At 29.4% G+C, this 19,978-nt stretch overlaps 1 protein-coding gene across 2 annotated transcripts in view; it reads right to left on the reverse strand.

The window, feature by feature from the left end:
* The window catches only part of LOC113554113 (tachykinins-like), a 49,871-nt gene extending 30,435 nt beyond the window's left edge, over positions 1–19,436 (reverse strand). The window contains exon 1 of one of the 2 annotated variants that reach the window (XM_026957809.1): positions 19,312–19,436. The gene's annotated coding sequence lies outside the window, so the exon portion shown is untranslated. The remainder of the gene's footprint in view (positions 1–19,311) is intronic. The other variant, XM_026957808.1, reaches the window with a different exon arrangement.
* Between the last annotated feature and the right edge of the window lie 542 nt (positions 19,437–19,978).

Raw genomic sequence — 19,978 nt, forward strand, 5'->3', positions numbered from 1 at the left:
ACTTTACATTATATTGTTTATCAGACGGTTTACTTATGTCATTCGAATAGTATGAGCCACACTGTTTGGTAAATAATTCTTCGGTGGCAAAACGTCGACAATTCGTAATGGACCCTATTAGTTCGGGACTCCGGATATTGTTTCTCGTACATATAATATGTATCTATTGATAATCGGCTATTAATCTCGCTATGACCATAGGCGTAAAGACGAAAATGATTTCCCTAGAGAAAATCGCCTACCTATACAACTATTCGCTATACCTCCGTGACGGCGCAGCAGTGAGTTGACATCGCGTCAGACAAAAGAACGACGACCGAGTGGGTTTTATTAATAAATAATATACTCGATACTGTAGGTTTCAAAAAATAACGGACGGCGCGATGGCTAAAGCTTAATAATATAGAGAGGCGAACAAGACGAAAATCGGGGAATAATATTGTATACCTATCTATTATTATACTTTATTTTACGGGTTTTTATTTGTACCTTTTCGCGACAACGACAGTGAAAATAAATTACAAACTGTGGTCAGTGGTTGTTATTGTTATGGACCGATAGTAAATAATTTAAAAATACAAAAGACCGGGTACCCGGTAATGCGTAAACACATTATAAATACATTTTTATATACCTAATAAATTTATATATATATATGTATTATATATAGGGGGATTCATCAAGCATGCTCATTTCTAATTTTTCTTTTTATAAAGAATTTATTCGAATTTTGTATTTCAGAGTTTTAAAATACACTTTTATATCATAATTTGAAATTCTTGAGTTTTTTTTAACTACTTGAGGAATGATACGTGGTAGTACAAACTTCTGTTTTCTAAATGAGACTATCCCTCTCCACTTTCTAATGTAAATTACTCAGTGGATTATTTTATGAAAATGTTGATGCACCTAATTCAAATTCGAGTGGTTACCCAGTTATTAAAATGTTTTAGGTACTAAAGATAACAATCCTTAAAAATAATTTTTACAGAAATATAAAATAAATTTAGTTTTTGATCTAGTATGGATTTATTATACTTGGACCATTTTTACAAATCAAAAATGTTAATAAATTAATTAATATTAGTTTAATTTTAAAATGTATAAATAGTGTTCATTGCTTCAATATCTTCCAAACACATTATATCATGAACTATTATCCTTTGTGTCCAAAGATAAATATCTCGAAAACTAAATGTTCGAATTTTCATTATGTCATTCTACTAAATTTTTCAAAAATAATTTACAATAGAAAAAAAGAGGTTTTTATTTGAAAAACAAAAGTTTGTATCAATTGTATCTCTTTAAGATACATCTATTGTAGTACAATTTATAATAATCCCAAGATTTTTAAGATATAATTTCTAAATATATTTAAAAATTCTAAAAATCAGATTGAATTAACTGCACGGAGAAAAAAATGAAGTGAGCATGCTTGGTAAATCATATTGTATATGTGTATGTGTGCTGGAGGAAGAAAATATAGTATTATAGAAAGGACGACGGGTACGTCATTATGTATAAGTATAATATTATATTTATAATATAAAGGTATACGCACGTTTTCATTTAGTATATTACCTAGAATTTAATATTTACAATTATTATAAAATATTGAGTCTTATAAGACTCTCGTGATATCTCCAAGTTTTGGAAAAATGTAATTTCACTTCAAAGTGTATACGAAATAATATTTAAATCATATCGAATTCCATTTTGATACTACTTCGGTAAAAATACAGAGTAGATGTACCTTAAAAAATGTAAATCGTATAGGTGTATACAAGGGTACCGAGTATACTCAATGTTATTCATCCCTCCTCATTTATCTTTTAATAATATTTTTATTCAGATACTGATTTTAGACATTTTAAACATAATTTATGGACTGGATTTTTTTATATAAAAAGCGGCTAACATCTTTTTAAAATTCACCTTTATTCTGCAAATGGTTAGTTTTTGTCATTATTGACTTGTGTAGATTTCATGTAACTTTACATATGATATATAATATGATATGTAAATAAAAATGAGTTTATTTATTTATTGTTGCATAGACAGAGTTGCGTACATACTTTAATACAAATATCAATATTATACAAGTTATCATAAAATGTTCAATGAATAATAATTTTACATAAAAAAATAATAAAATTATAAAGCAATTTAATTGTTGAATATTTTTATAGGTATATCTATCTAATAATGAGATAATATATTAATCATTTAAAGCATATGTTTCAATATCATAATTTATGCATGCATAAAGGTTTCTATATTTTTTTTATGTTTTGTATACAAATAATGAAAAAAATTCAATTATAATGACATTTTATGTTTGTAGATAAAATATTTTAAACTATTACGAGAATATTCACTAAAAATACAAATGAAAATAAAAATATTAAATATGCAATAATATTTTCATTTGAAATGACTAAAATATATGTTAGCAAAACATTATTACGTAATATAGAATTATAAACTTTTGTTCTTCGATAACATGCGAAATTAAATATTTAATAGATAGCTGTGCTTAAAATAAGTAAAATAAGCGGAGTTTAAAATAAACTCTTTTTGTAATTGAATTATTTAAATGATATCAAATTCATTTGAAAGTACAATTATTTTTAACTCTCCTGTGAAAGGGTGAACAGTTGTCTAGTCATTTGAAAATACACCATAAATTAATTAGTAACGATCATAACTTATAAATATTCACACCGAAAATGTCTACGTTTAGGAGGTAATTTTAAAATGCATCTAAGTGTTCTTTTTAAAATCAGACTAAGAGTTTACGGAACAATAAAGATAATAAAGTTGAAAATTTCAATTAATTATTGTTCAAAAACACAAAAACGACGAAGCGTCTAGGACGTTTCACACAAATTCTCTTTCAACTAAATAACTGTTATAAACGGCATTTTTTGTGTTTCGTAAAATTACGTGTTTTCAATAGATTATCCGGTTCCGCGTCAAATGTATTTGTATACAAAAACGGCTATCCAGTAATATATATATATATAATTTTAGGTCATATACTCATAGTACTGCAACTGAACTCTTCACGAGACGGATATCGATTTCATTAACTTCCGTCTTAACATGTGAATGGTTTTTAGGTTCATGTAATGGACACGCATTTTATGCATTTCGTGAAACGAAAACCATTATTCATTTTTTCGAAATACACTATATGTGGGTAACTCATTGTGATATTGCCATCGGGAAATCGTCCAAAGCTCACACATAAGATGAAATCTCTTCGGTGCGAATATCAAATAATTTTCGTTATAACTGATTAGTTTAGGAAAAGTTGTACTTAAGGAGGTATATGGACGTAATAATACGGGATACCTATATACGCGTGATCTAAAAAGTTACACTTAGATAAAATGTTAAAAAAGCAAACACTAGCGGAGTATAGGCATTTTGATAGAATATGATATTTTCCGTTGATCGTTTCACAAAAAGTTAACTACACATAGTAGGTGATAGTAGTTTACAGATGGTTTATTAATTTAAAAATATATAGGTATACCATGTGTAAATTAATATGACTTAAATTTCACCAAATGGGTGGAATTTTCATCCATTATATGACCCAACAACAGCTATAATCAAAGTTCGTGAAATACATAAACATTTTAGAAATCAAAAAGTTCGATTACGCCATATGCGTGTGATATATTATACTTTATACTGATACAAAAACATTATTTACATAATTTGCTGTATATGTTTTCGTACAGAGAAATACATTTTCCATTCAACGTATGTCTTATATAGTTATGTATATCGTATTTGTAGTATACACAATACACATGTATTATATTTATAAAATTATATGAAATTATTGGAAAACCATTTTATAATATACACGCGAGTTGGTCTGAAAGAACTCGTTGGGTAAGACGCGTCTGAAATAAAATAACTCTAACTTGTACGAACTGTTACTACTATCACCAAGTGTAAAATATGTTTTCATAAGGTGCCCTCCACAAGTGCGTTATAAATGCAAATAAAACACATTCCCGAGAATACGATTTTTAGGTTAGGTTTTAAGAAGTTCTTTTAGTATACCAAAATTTTATAAATAAAAAGAACCATACAACTTGTGAATTGAATAGAACTACACGTATTACGCTTAATATAGCAAACAATACTGTACACAATGTGTGAAAATGTTCACTTGTGTACGAAACGAAACGAATTTTTGAAATTGAAATATGACAAAATATTAAAATATATAACACACTGACATGGGTAGACAGTGTGTAGTGTTTTACATAAAATACGTCGAGAATCTGCAGTTGAATACGCGTAAATCGACACCGATCTGCGGTTCAATAACGAAACATTTGACGCACGCGTCGAAAACTCGACCACAAAGTATAATACTTCCCCTTCTCATCTTACCCACAAAACTCATCGTAACAAGAATATTGTTAATGTGCAACGCCGAATGTGAAAATGTTTTTAAATCGACGGTGGTTTGAAGGAGAGATTATAAGCGTTCATAATAATAATATAATCTATATGCGTTCCGATCTAAATTGATCATATTTTCGTTCACCAAATTATTATACCCCGCGAACAAGCAAAATTTAGAAATCGGCTAGCAATCGATACATTTTTGAAGTCCTATAAATACACTCAATACACGCGCAGTGGCGCAATTATGATTTAATTAAGCTCGGTGTTTAACAACAGATCGAACCAGATAGAAGTGAACAAATTTTTCTTTTAGGCCATTTACGCGTGACTCGTGGGCGAATACGTAATTATTATTTTAGTGAAGCAATAAGAAATCTGAAAACAGATTTGAATTTGTTGTTAAGTCTACTTGAGATCGACATTTCCATATTTCTTTTTTAACTTCTCCAAAATTTAAAATATGTCAATTTTTAATTTCTATTTTCTTAATATAACCTTTTTTTGAGGGGATTTAAGATGATGAAATAAAAAATGTGGGAAAATCAATGTCAAATAGACTTCACAAAAAATGCATACTTTTTCAGATTTATTATCACTTCACTAGATCGACCAGTACATTTGGCAAAGAACACAATCAAATTCCTATATTCTGCTTGTATTAGATAGAAGCAGATAGTCGGTGTCGAATTCCCTTGAGTATGATCATAAGATAAACATGAAAATCAAAAAAAATTGCTTTGTTCAGTTAAAAAGGAAACACAATTGGGGTGAGCATGCTTGGTTTATCACCCTCTCTCTATATATATATTATACATATTATATACACATATGCGAATTCTCTAACACGTACAGTAAACACATAAGTAGGTAAGTACTCTAAGTAATTAAAGTACGCGAGGTCATTGACATATTGCTCGTTGATCTGAAAAATCGGTCAACAAGTGCAGCACTGGCCATACGTCATTCCCGCGCGTGACGAATGACGATGATTATCAGAGTAGAACGACCCGCGCGTAGACTCACACGTATTATATAGCTGCATGTTCGACCGTTGGAATATAAACACGAAAACCGCCCACGTACGACGCTGATGTATGCACCTCAGCATGGCTTTGATAATCAATTTGAACGTGAAAAAAATGGTTGTAACACGCGATCGAATCTTCGTCTTCAGAGGCGTCATTTAAAATTTTTTTTTTGTTTAGTCCGACCTTTGAAATGAGTCGGTCCTAAACTCCTATCCGTGATTTTTTCGTTTTTTTTTTTTTATTATACCTCGCTTTAAGCCGTAGCTTTTCTTCTTTGTATAATTTTTTAAACAAAATAATGTACATTACTACATCGATTTCGATATTTTTAAAACACGATTTTGTAGTTTATTATACGTTGCACACCGACGCCTACGTACCTATATTTACTTTTGTAAATTTGTTTTCTTAGAGGACCTCGCCATACCCACATATATTATCTCAGTCTTACTAACGCATAAACGTACAAACTTTACGTTCTGAATAATCGATTTTACTCATTGTCTTTAATGCCACAGTGCGAGCAGCTGTGGCTTATCAAAAATGTGAAGATAAGAATATTATTTTAGAAACCTACGCGGGTCCCCAAACAGTGTTCTAACCTTTAAAGCTTAAATTGTATAAGACGTTAGAGCTATTACTGGTGTGTGTTACGACTGTACCCATTGCCTTCTACCTCGTCGAGCACACACTTGCACTTTTGTTTACAGTGGCCTAGCCAGGGAGAGGGCTGAGGGAGCTGCATACCCCCCTCGGGAATATCAAGAAAATTTAAAATAATTTTAATTTTTAATGGTCTGTAATAACCACTATGAAAATCTTAAATTGTACTTTACAAAAATTGATCAGCCCTCACAGAAAAAAATCCTGACTACGTCACTGCAGCTGTGTATCATGTTTATATATACACGAAAGTTCGTTTGCGGGTTCCTGATATGTACAGTGACTACTAGCCAGTGGCTCGGCCATTGGTACAATAAGTCGGTCTGTCGATTAAACGATCGAAATAGAATGATATTCCCCCCTCCCCGCTCGAATCACTCCAATGATCGGCGGAATTTATTTTTAACGACACCGCGGCCCGACGATATTGCATATTATATTAGACTTTCGATAGACTCGCGTAGTCTCGGGTGCAGCACGTGCGTTAAATTTAAGTGATCGAATTAACGACGAGCTACGCTTCCGTATAATAATGTATTATTACAGCTGTGATCGTATAAGTCTCCGCGGTCGCTACGCATTTACTGCGGCGTCGCCGTCGTTACGCGGATATAATATATAATATAATAATGTGGTTTTGTAGCGTCGTCGTCAGCTGCGAACGCTGAGAAACGCGCCGAATACGCGCGTGTGCGGAAAATAGACTTATTCGAAATAAAAGTCGGAACAATCCGTCTACATGTTGTGCGCGCGGTACATAATAATATACTACACGATTCGCGTACAGACTTAGTATATTTTTATTCGTCTTTGAACGTCGCGTAATTGAAATGCCCGCACAAACGCATGATATGCTATAAGCTTCGAGCGTCGCCTACGCACTACAATAATAACACACACAGAGATTAGAGATATCGGCAATGTCTGTGTTGCAGCCGACGAGCGCCCGTAAAGCAAACGATCAAAACTATAAAACGAAAACGCGATAACGGCATATTATTAATTTATATGAATTAGTTGAATTTTGTTGAATTTTGTCGGCTCGGCTTGTTTATTCTTAACGACTTTGATAATATTAAGCCCGATTGCGGGGTTGAAGTTTAATACCCCAAAAATCGTAAAAATGCACTGCAAAATTATCTAAAGACACTTTTCTCAGAGCTTAAAAATTAGAAAAAAAAATACACTTCAAATATTATGACCCGATAACTGATAAATGATATAATCGACCGTATAAGCAAAGTAATAAAGTAAAACTAAAATAAAATAATTTTTATCGCCTGTTTAATTATTATGTTGTAGACATTAATGTTAGTTAACAGGTGTTGCATATTATATTAATATATTATCTAAACAAATCCACCTATATCTGACCACTATAATAGGCCTATAAACCAAGGGTTTTTATTACTAGTTACTAACGGTAAACACACTGCGTATAAGAATAAGAATATACGAAACGAACATTCGATTAAAATGCATCTGACTTTTGATAACATTATTTGATGTTAAGTACTACTCCAGTACATCATAATATACTTTTGATGAGCCAACTGCTTAGGCGTAGATTTTGGGAGGGACTTAGCCCCCTATATTTTTTTTCATTTTTTCAAGAAATTTAAAGTTATTTACTATAGAAAATTATAAAATGTAAAACGTAATTCAAAATCAGGATATCCGATAAGTATGTGAACATTTAAGCTTCATGTATAAATTTTGTATAGTAAATTTGTAATAAAATTAAAATGATTGAGCTACACGTTAATATTTTATAACGACAACAATAAAAAGTTATGTATTATACGCCGTTAAATAAATAATTTTGAAGCTTTTATATATATTTTATGTAATAAATGTTAAAATAAAATTGTAAAATTTATATTTAGGGAGTGTGAGGAGGCGAAGTCCCCCGCAGGCCTGTTTTGTGTTTATAATTTGAGCCTCCCTTCTATCAAGGCAAACTTACGCTTATTAACCAACCTAACCTAACCTATAACTGATTCATTCAAATTATAAAGTATAGTTAAAAATTTAAAAACTCGACGTTTTTTACGACAATGAAATCACTGCACATCTACACAATATATCAATATATCATAATTCACAACCATAATGAATTATTACTTATGTAATATTTCGAGTTATTTGGAATACGCTCTTCTAAAGACGAGCGATATATTTATAAAACATATAGTTCAATGAATACTTTTTATTTTCTATACGTTCACAAAGTTACTCAAAGACATCGTTATAACATTATAAAATATATTAATTTAAGTGTATATACACACGCACACACTTCATGTGTGGATGGCATGATACAAGTATCATTATAAATTCGAAATGAATATGAAACTCGATATTGACATAATACGTAATTTTAAAACAATATTTTTAATTATTAAAAAATATTAATTATATCTAACATAATTTAATTCGTATAAAATATGCGTTTTAACGTAGTTAATGAAATGGAATATTTTTTATATAATAACGTAATACAAACAATATGACTGATAAAATGGGAAACTTCGTATCAGATAAAATAATGTGATAAATTTCCACAAACCGTCAATCCTTGAATATGAAAAAAATATATATATATACATTTATAATAAAACTCCATTATAAACTAAGATTAATGAAAGTATAATATTACACAGAAATTAAAATATACATGCACAGTCATAAGATATAATAATACAACTGTTTTGTGATATTCCGGTCAAACTGTGATACTAAATAATGACAACCACTTTGTGAAGCTACACAAGTCCACATAAGGTACATTGGGGAAATGTCCTTTTATTTTTTAAATCAATTAATTTGTAAAATTTAACTTTTATATTTTTGTTATTGACATATTATAAACGGTAAACAATCCAAATTTAACATCAACAAATTGTGTTTTATATTATTTATTTTTGTGTTGATCTAATAATAATCTTTATAGTTGACTTTTTCATATTTTTTATACGAGTTTAAAAGAAACGAATAAATAAATAGTAATACGTGTAAGACGTTTTCAAATTTAAAATAATTGCAATAAAATGCAAAAATTAAATATATTTTAAAGGCAAAAAATTACGTGATCTCGGGAGGATCAAAATTGTTAACACTATTAGGTTCTTATCCCAAATTCTGACGTTGGATTTTACACTTATTAAAACTGATTCTACTCATTATTTTTATATTTATAAGTTTTTAATTTGTTATCCGTTAAAACGTCTGTACAATATTTTATGGATTAAACAAACTAAGATAATGTTATAGTTTCGATGATTGTTTTTCGTTTAATATTAAAAAATATTATTCAAACGAATATTGTTGCGAAATCTCTGTTTAAACTGTCAAAATAAGAATCGTTTCATAATAGCAATTGTTTTTAACATCGGTGATGATATACTTGGTTTAAAATTAACTTTTACATCGTGTATTTGCGCACCACTACTATAAATTCCTATAAGCAAAAAAAGGTATTTGTACTTCGATAGTTATTTATACTGATTAACAAATGCGGTGGTTTTTTTTTTCGTCCCCGAGTAAATATTTAACGCTCGGCGTATTGGTACATTATATACAATATTATGCAGATTAAACAAAAAAGATGGGAAATAAATTATTATTTCAACGAGAGCCGCTGCACGTAGAAACAACACGCCGGGTAAAGGTATCCGCACAACGGTATACAGTAATCCCTGTGGTTCGAAAAGGTCTCCGCCGTCTCCCCGGGAATACATTTATACTCCTATCTATCTAATAAAACACAGCAGTTGTTAATTTAATTAGACCCCTTAGCGATGGTAATCGTCTCATCTCCGAACCCGCAAATGACCGACGACACTGCATACGCTGCAGTGTAACGGAATAATATAATATAATATATTACATATTATTATGTATCTGCGGGCCGACGGCGACGGCGACGACGACGACGACGACGACGACGGTGTTGTATATATTATATACGTATAGAGAGCACTCGAATCGACGAATTGATTAGGTCCGATACGCCATCGACGGTCATCTATCTGACCGTCCTACGCGCGCGCCGGAAGGACGGATAACATCATCATCTGCATACATGGCGGCGAGTGATACGCGTACACACGTCACACTAAATCATTGCGATGTAATATACTGCTGCGCACGAAATATATTATATTATACAGAAACGGCCGTTTTAAATTAAATATATTTGTGTGTGTGTGTGTGTGTGCGTGTGGGGAGGGGGGGGGGAATCGCACGACAGTAATAATAACATGATTACATTATGACAAATATCGCAAAAATAATTTTATGCCGTTAACATTCGTCCGCGACATCGACGTATACAATAGTATATTATACTGTGATATTATTATTATTATTATTATTATTATTGTGTGTATATATACGGCGGAGAGGAGGCGTGTACGGCGGAAGAACACACATTATTCAACGTCCACGACAATATATAATAATAATAATAATATTCTACTATAATATAACGTTACGGGGCGGCACGCGTGTATAGTCGTGCGCCGGGTCAAAACCGACGTATGTATGCGTCGGTCCGACTGTGCATCGTAGTCGGAGAATATGATGTTTCAAATCGATCTCGGGGCGCACGTATCCGTATATTATACGGCGGTCAGTCATTCATCACGATAATGCAGTGTACGAATGTAAAAAAAAAATTCATTACGATGGCGCATTATTATGACCGCGTATATCATAATATTATTATGTATAATGTGGAAATGCGGGGGACGAAAAAGCCATTTACTTTTTTTCGCATGTGTAGCTGCGGCTGTTATCGAGCACTACAATAATAGTATATAATATACGTATATTATTGTTGTGCAGCGTATTTTCATTTCGGCCGCGGACGAGGCATACATATGGGATACGCCTTCCGTTATAAGTCCGACCGTCCATCGTGTATTTCTCATCCGCGTGATCGAAGTAACACGCGATACGTGCGCGTTATGCTATAATAATATAATAGTAATTCTATGGCCGCTGAGACCGATCATATTATTGTTACCGCGTGAGTGATCGAACTACGGACGGACACCGCACACGAACAGTTTGAAAAATAAAAACGAGACCGCTTATAAATTTACATACTAGCGCCCGTTTTCCTTTAATAATAAATTTGTTCAAACTTTGATACTAGGAAACATTTAAGTATACTTATCTACTTAAAAACGACATTTTCAATTATTTAGATATATATATATATATATACTATACACCGTTCTAAAAAGGGGTTTTTTGTTGGTTTTACAAGCTATTATTGTTTTTACTCTATATTTTCAAACAGAACATTTTATTTTTTAATTTATTTTGATTTATACACTTAATCAAAAATCAATCGATAGAGTTTCCTAATTATTAAAATCAATTATATATATTAAGTATAATGGCCGTTAAAAATAGTGTTGCAATAATATAAAATATATGTAATATTAAATCTTGTATTTGTTAGACTAGGGCAGTATTTACAAATTATTAAATGTTGATAGACTAATATTAATTTCTAAAATATTTAAACATCGTAGCCCCCATATTTTCCAAATCCAAATCCACCGTCACGGAGATATTATAATTACTGTTATTCTTAATACACAGAATGCAATAGTTCAAAAACTATTCGTTTGAATTTCGAATCTCGAATTAAATAGATGTATTAGAAACTTCCAAAAAGTCATCTGATTAACAATTTAAAAAAAGTATGATTCTTATTTTGAAAACAGTAATTATAGTGTCACAACAAAACACTCATTAAATTACCTATATCAAAATGTAAGTATTTAAAAATTGTTTTTTGTATAGGTAGGTATACTTAAAAAAATGAATAAAAATTAAATTAAATTAAAAAATAAAATAAATTCATTATTAAATAAAGAAAATGGCGGTGTTTGATGAATCAATCTATATGACATCGTTACTCATTTCTCGGTAAATCAACATTTTTTTATATAACATGAAAATTTAAATTTTAGTTGGAACAAAAAACAGCAATATACCACATAATGAACATTACAAATTTAAAATTATACATAGCTTGTACGTATATTCCATGAACAATTTTAATAAGATTCTCCCTTAGAAATCATCGAAAGTTCGCTGCCCAACACGACATATTTCAAATTAAAAACTAATCTATTTTTTATTATTGGTTAGCTGGTATTATGTTTTCTGGTATTTTTCCTATCATAAAAATATAACATCTCTACTTCTTGTACCTTATAATACAAGCGGACAAAAAAAAGCACGTTCCAGTGTTGGAATTTCGTCGGGTGACGCAATGACGAAAAAAGGCCAATCCTATTCATCGACCTAAAAGTAATAATATAAAATACTTCCGTGTAATAACATCAATATAAAATAATAAAAAAATAATTTATATATCGATATTGTTACAAATATTCAGTACCGGTGTCGTTTTAGAATATTATTCAATGTATCGAAATTTGCTGCTGCAACGGATTCGAGGTTTCGAGAGTTACTCTCAACTTTGATTTTAGAAAAAAGTTAAGCTACTACATGTATACGACTATAGAGAATCCTACGGAGACTGAATATTGTAATGCCGATTGATATAAATATTAATAAATATAAAAAATTCCAAAATATTGACAATGTTTTTTTTTTTTTTTAATAATAATCAGATCAATTCAATAGGCGATATCGATATGATTATGGTTATCACTAATAATTACGATTTTAAGCGAACAAAAGTGTAAACAATTATCGTAACGCATGCGTATAAATGTAGTACAACCTAAAATAAAATATTCGGAAGATTAATTTTTTTATAAAAAAAATAATGTCTTTTTTTGGCACCGTTATTATTGTATATACACAGTTTTTCAGTATTTCTCAATTCACTCCCCCCTCGCCATTTGTGTTTTAAAATTTGATAAATGATATGATTCCCTGAGGCGAAATCCAGTAAAGTCCCCCGTCCCTTTTGTTCACCTCTACTATTATAATACGCGAGGAGAACGGGTGGTGAAGTACGCGAAGTCCCAATTCGACGACGAAAAGAATTAGTGACGGGTTTTTTATTTTTATTTTACGCCTGGTGCGTTTTAACACGCTCTCACACACTTCCTCGGGGATCTCCGCAATTGCACGTTTCCTTTTCGAAAACTAGATAATACGCCAAATTAGATCCCATTGCTACTATTATACTAGTACACCAGTTTTTTAAAAAACAACAACATGGCAACAGACATGCGTCTGTAATAAAACTCGATAGCTGCAAAATCCAGACATTACAACATGGTTATTGCTATTTCCTGTGCGAAAAAAACTAAGTACCGCCCACATAACAATAACGATACAAGTTTCGACTGTTTTAAGTATTTATTCAGATTCCGCGATAATAATATAATTTAATGTTTTTTATATTTTTTTTCAAAAAATATTTTCATGAATATAATATGTTATTAATTCCGCGTTATAATAGTTTATTCGTTAATACTAAAAAGTCAAAAGTATTTCAAAATTAACAATTAAAAAAAAAAAATTATGCAATAATGATTAGTAATATGATGCACATCATAATATTCGGTTAAACAATTTTTAAATTATCGTTTCATAATATTTTGCATTTTCAAAATAAGTCAGACAGTAAGAAAAATCAATTATAACGACATAATATTTATAATTATATTTATTTTTAATAATTAAAAAAAAGTTAACTATTTTAACTAAAAGATTTTTGTCATTCTGTACTATAACATTTCAAATTATATTGAATTGGAGTTAATGTATTAATTGAGAAAACGTATAAAAAAATATTTTTATAGTACCATCATCATCATCATCATCTATACAAATTTAATATTATATATATTTTATATTTTTCTAAAAAAAAAATAAATAATATATAATATATATTATATTTATACAATTTGTTTGAACTGAGCAAACCTTCTATTTTATAAGTGAATCGAGTAGTCTATTCCGAAAACTAACCATTGAAACTTTTCACATTGTCACTTGTGAGTTTAAGTTTTTTACTTTATGTCTGGACCGTGAAAAATTGTCTTACAATTTCACCCTTCTCTGAACAACTAGTGTACACAAATTGTACTTTTACACATTTCTTATACCATCATTCAATGTAATAACAATACAATTAATAACTTAAATCTGTACCACTGCAGTGATAAATCTAATACATTTTAAATAAATTAAATCTCGTGGGCAGTATAGATACTCAACAAGTATTTCGTAAAACAAAGTATGTCATCATGACATACTAAATATTCGATTTACTTACGATAATATAATATAATATACGATTTGAACTTTTAAAATGTACGATAAATTGCAATTTGCAATATTACTATGTACGTCTTATTAACAAATCGTCTATTAGAATTGAATATAATGATGATTTCCGTTAAATAATTGAAATCAAAAAGTCAGAATAATTTATTGCTACAACTACAAAATTGGAATATAATATTATGGTCAAAATATTTTTATAATATCTATACAAATTCTTTTAAAACCCGTCAATAATTCCAAAGAATTAGAATTAATTTCTACTCGCATCGTCCAAATTAAACGTAATAAATATTAACATAATGATGATTGCCGTTTATTGGGATAATGATAAATGTATAACGGGCAGGTTTCTAAGGTCCCACCTAGAACAAACCTCTTGAAATACATTTTTAAACAATACTCTCGGCTGCAGAGCTGTTTATGGCTCGTTACTGTATAGTAATATGTGTAACGAATTACGCTGCAAATTTAGTTTTATCACGATTGTAATGCAAGTAAATAATAACGCGTGGCCGTGTGCGGACTGCGAAATAGAAGTAACAAGTTTTTCCATTTAATTTTAAGTAAGTAATCGCGCGTTTACATATTATTAAGCACATATGATACTGTGTACGTATAAGTTGTACAGACAAATACGTAGGTCGTAGAGCATTGTTCGAGAAGTAACACTGTGCTTCCTTTATATGTGTGAGACTATCGTCGTGTGATAGTAATTTGTTTAATATCTGATTTTCGCATCGCACACCGTGTTAACCATATAACCGTCCAAAACCATAATTAAAATCGAAAAGATTTATGCGTTTCAATCGAATCGCCAATAATATTACTATAGAAGAAAAATAAAGGAACCGTGTCGTCTTAGCTTACGATATTATACACACGGCTGTTTAACAGTCGTAATATTTTTTTGCATTTTTCATTTATTTACACATTTGTTCAAATTGTGTTATTTTTTAGAACTTTAAATTTACTTGTCTACGGTTTCGAATAATAACTATTAACTTTATATAGTAAGTATATAAATTTAAATAACGCATTAATAAATTTAAAAGCATCAACATATTCAAAAAAAGTTTTAACTCGAAGTAAAAATGTTCGTACGAACTTACACTTCAAAAACCAATAAAAAAAAATCTAAAAATTCTTAAATAATATTATGGTATGAAAGTGTAATAAATAACAAAAATTGAATAAATGCTTAAAAATCATAAAGTTAATAAATAGATGAGGTGAACGTGCTTGGCGAATCAACCTGTGTATTAATATATCGGTATGCAATTTTTCCTACAATACTAGTGTGGATCTAACTAGTTACATACCTACAGTTATACACAGATTTCGCAATTTTTGTTGTGGTAATAATTCATCAAAAACTCATTTAGAGTACATTATATTGTGTATAATATACTGTCTGAGACATCGTGAACTTTTACAATAAAGTAGTAAAAATTAATTACGTCGTGGGACTATTAATTTATTATTGTGATGGTAGCATATTCTTATAACACCGTGGCGTCTGACGATAGTATGACGAACCACGGAGTCTCGTTTATAATGATAAAAATAATAATATTATTATTATATTACGCATCGAGAAGGTAAAGCGTCACCATCGTCGTTAGGATGGCTCGATGACGATATTGTTTTTACTACAGATTGTTTTAGTTATTTATTTTTTCCGTCGAGATTTGTATGCCGAGAAAGTTTCATCATTTCCGGAAAGATTAGTATAACATGTAATTTATTTATATATATTATATCCACTACCTATATAGTGTGATTCACTAAGAATTCTCACCATTCCCGCCTTATAATTTAATAATAAATGTATTAAAATTCTTGAGATTTTTTTTATACTATTCATAAGAAGTGTCCTTTGGAAATATAAACTACTATTTTTCTAATGAGACATCTCCTCCTTTTTTTACTCTACATTGTTTAGTGTACAGTTTTGATGTACTTAATTCAAAATTCGATTTAATAGTTTATGAGTTATTAAAACTTTTTTATTATAAATATTGATGGATAAAAATTCATTACTAAATTTTTTAAATTGCCATAGCTCCATAATTTCCAAACTCATTCACATAAACCTATTGGCTATTATCCCCATAGTACACAAAGTAAAATATACAAAAACTACTGGTTACAATTTTTATTTTGTTATATCAAAAATGTCAGAAAAATTATCCACTAAATAATTTTTCGTTAGAAAGGAGGCTGTTATTTAAAAAAACAAATGTTATGCTCGCAAAATATTCTTTAAGCGATCTAAAGGATTCGAAAATATAGTCTTAAAGTGTATTTTAAAGTTCAAAAAATAGATTTTGAATAACTGCATTATTGAGAAGAAAAAAGAAATGAACATGCTCTGTGGATCACCCTATATATTATTTACATTCGTTGAAAACTTTTTTTAAATAAATATTATGAAGTTTCGACTGTAAAAACTTGCACGATACAACATAATAAACGTCGAGACCCGGTGCACGCCGGAACGTAAAAATTCGTAATACGCTAGATAATATCGCTGCCTGCAATTCGGCGAAAATAAACATTACTAAAACATATAAATGTATTATTATTTTGAAACTCACGCCCTAAATTTTTGACACCAATTAATTATCGCCGGCAATTGGATTCGTAGTCTCCTTTTCGTAGCGATTCCCCGGGGTCATTTTTTGAACATTGAATAAAATCATTTTAAATTTTCCATAATATATAGCTTCTCCGGATTCGAAGTTTTACGTTTTTAATATGCCAAGTTTATGCGCAACAGATTTGATACGGTGATACAGAATATAAAATCGAATGCAATTATAAATACTCAGCGTAGTCGTTTGTTACTGGTCAAAACAATATTTTTTCAATTATAAACGTAGTCTTTTTTTTTTTTAATATGTCATATTTGTTTGTACACTGATATTACAAGTAGTATTGTGTATACGATTATAGAAGAATAAAAATAACAAATAGGATTCGAAAAATACCGTTTTCCTGCTAAAATTCCTATTTTTATTCCAACGCATTGAGCAACGACCGATTTGATTACGTAATAAAAATGTAAAAACAAGTTTAAATACATCGTCTAGTTTTCTTTAAATCCTTTTAACAACTTTTGACAAGTTTTGACTTAAACTTACCAAAAATATTCTTAAAAACGTTAATATATATAAATAATATTCAACTGAGAATCACGCTTTTTTCAAATAAATAAATGAAATTCAAGGATATTCGTGGAATTTGTAGGATTTAAAATTCAAATTTATCATATTTACTATTAAGTCAATAATTTAACCAATTGGTTAATAAAAAATAATTAATTTAACCTATATGATAAATAATATCTAGCCTAAACATCACTTATACGGCATTTCTTGCGAACCGAGCTATTCGAGTTCGAGATGCCTTCATATTAGTAATAATATTTATGTAAGGTTTGTTTTTGTTAATCCAGTCATAAAATCACCTACATCGATGATGAACCATTTTGATGCCTAAAGATGATTTTAATTATGTAAACCTAAGAACAAACTAACAATAAATGTATTGAAATACGACTATATTAAATACTATTATACATAATGAGAAAAAATAGTAACTGATAAATAAACACTAGGAATAATTTAGAACTGAGACAAATATTATACGTGTAGTTTGAATGTTTAAATTTCAATTATAAAAAAAACTGGGATGTGAATTGAGGGGATTGTTTCGATTCCAATAAAAAAAAATTTTGTAAATCTGTAACAATACTTAAATAAAATTAATATCACCCAATCGATTTTAAATACTCATACTCGTACATGTAATATTATGCTTAAAAATACATTTTTTTTTTTATAATTCGTAATGATTTTTCCTAACGTAATACATTTTACGAACAGTAAAAATGTACTGTACTTAAGAACGTTTTTAATTGTGTACATAGTAGTATATTATTAAACCGAATATAACATAATGTATACCCATTAAACACTGTGAAAAGTAAATATAGTATATTATAGAATATTGTAGATTGCAATCATATTTTGTGTGTATCGTAGCTATTTTATTTTGGTTATTAAAATAATATTTTAGGAATAATTAAACCGTCCTGAACAAACATGCGTGAAAGTAAAAAATATTAGATAATTTAATAATTGAAAAGATATTTTATAAACGTTGAAAATTAAATAAATTATCGCTGTTTAAAATAATAGACTGAAATTTGTTGAAACCTTAAAAATAATAGTTTTTTTGTTTAATATGACATTTATTTATTAATATAAATGTTATATAGAATAATCGTCAATATAAATTATAAAATAAATGCATGTAATAAAAATTTATTTTAGTGCAAAAATAAAATAATACAGGTAATTATGTTAAAAACAAATTAATGATTTTATATTATTTTATTCTGTGTAACGGACTTATGTCCTTTTTAAAAATGCAATTGGATCGATTTAATTTTAATTATGATGTCCATTAGTGTTTTTTCGTTTTAAATTTGTAATTCAAAAAATATTCAGTGTAACAAAGACTGAGTGAATTAAAATTTCTGTTTTTAGTTTAACCTACTATATTTTTAAAATATTTTTATTGACAAACTCGCGTGGTGATGAAAAATAATAACTAACAGTAAACACAAATTGTATAGCATCTTGCATTATCACATATTACTGAGCCGAATAATCGTGCCTTAAAAATACGATCAAGTGGATATTGTAATGTTTAAGCAGAATATTAAAATACAGAATAATAATTCCGACACAAAAATATTTTATCATACAATTGTATTGACGTAAATATTCATACCAATGAGTATAATAATTAGTATCTATATTTACCTAATACGCGGAGAAAATTAAAAAAGCGATAAAAAAATATATATATATTATAACGTTACCTTGTTCGCTAGTGTCCGGTAAGGCGTATATGTTATCCCGCAAAGAGTTAAATAATTATTAAATCACAAGCAGCCCAAAAGCCGGTACTTTTGTAGCCGCGTACAACGGTCTCGCGCATCTCCGTCCACGCACCAATCGCGTCAGCACGTATAACTCTCCGCTCAAAGCGCCTTCAAACTTTCGGTCGTTTTTATATTGCATATATATGTGTAATTTTTTTTTAAACGCAAAACGTAATGAAAATAAATATAAATAAAAAAACAAAATGGAATACACGTCGGAAATTAATCGAACGGCTAAATATATTGATGAGGTACCTCCTGAAGTATAGTGTATATATATTGGATATGTGCATTTAATAGTATACCTGTATACTGCGTGACAGAAAATTGATAAAACTCGTCGTTCGTGAACAACGATTAAATATTTTTATGAAAAAACATCACACAACAAACGCGTCTACGTGTCGTATGATTTTGATAATATTACATTATATATTATTATCGTCTATATTAATTACGAAGGGAAAATATTATGTTATACTGGTAATACCAATAACGTAGCACAACATTATTTTTTTATTCGTCTTTATGTTAATATACTGTTGATCTCGTAAAAAGAACTCTGACAATTTTTTTTCTATTTATTTATTCATTTACTTATATA

Source organism: Rhopalosiphum maidis, chromosome 2 (assembly GCF_003676215.2).
Source record: "Rhopalosiphum maidis isolate BTI-1 chromosome 2, ASM367621v3, whole genome shotgun sequence".
Lineage (NCBI taxonomy): Eukaryota > Metazoa > Arthropoda > Insecta > Hemiptera > Aphididae > Rhopalosiphum > Rhopalosiphum maidis.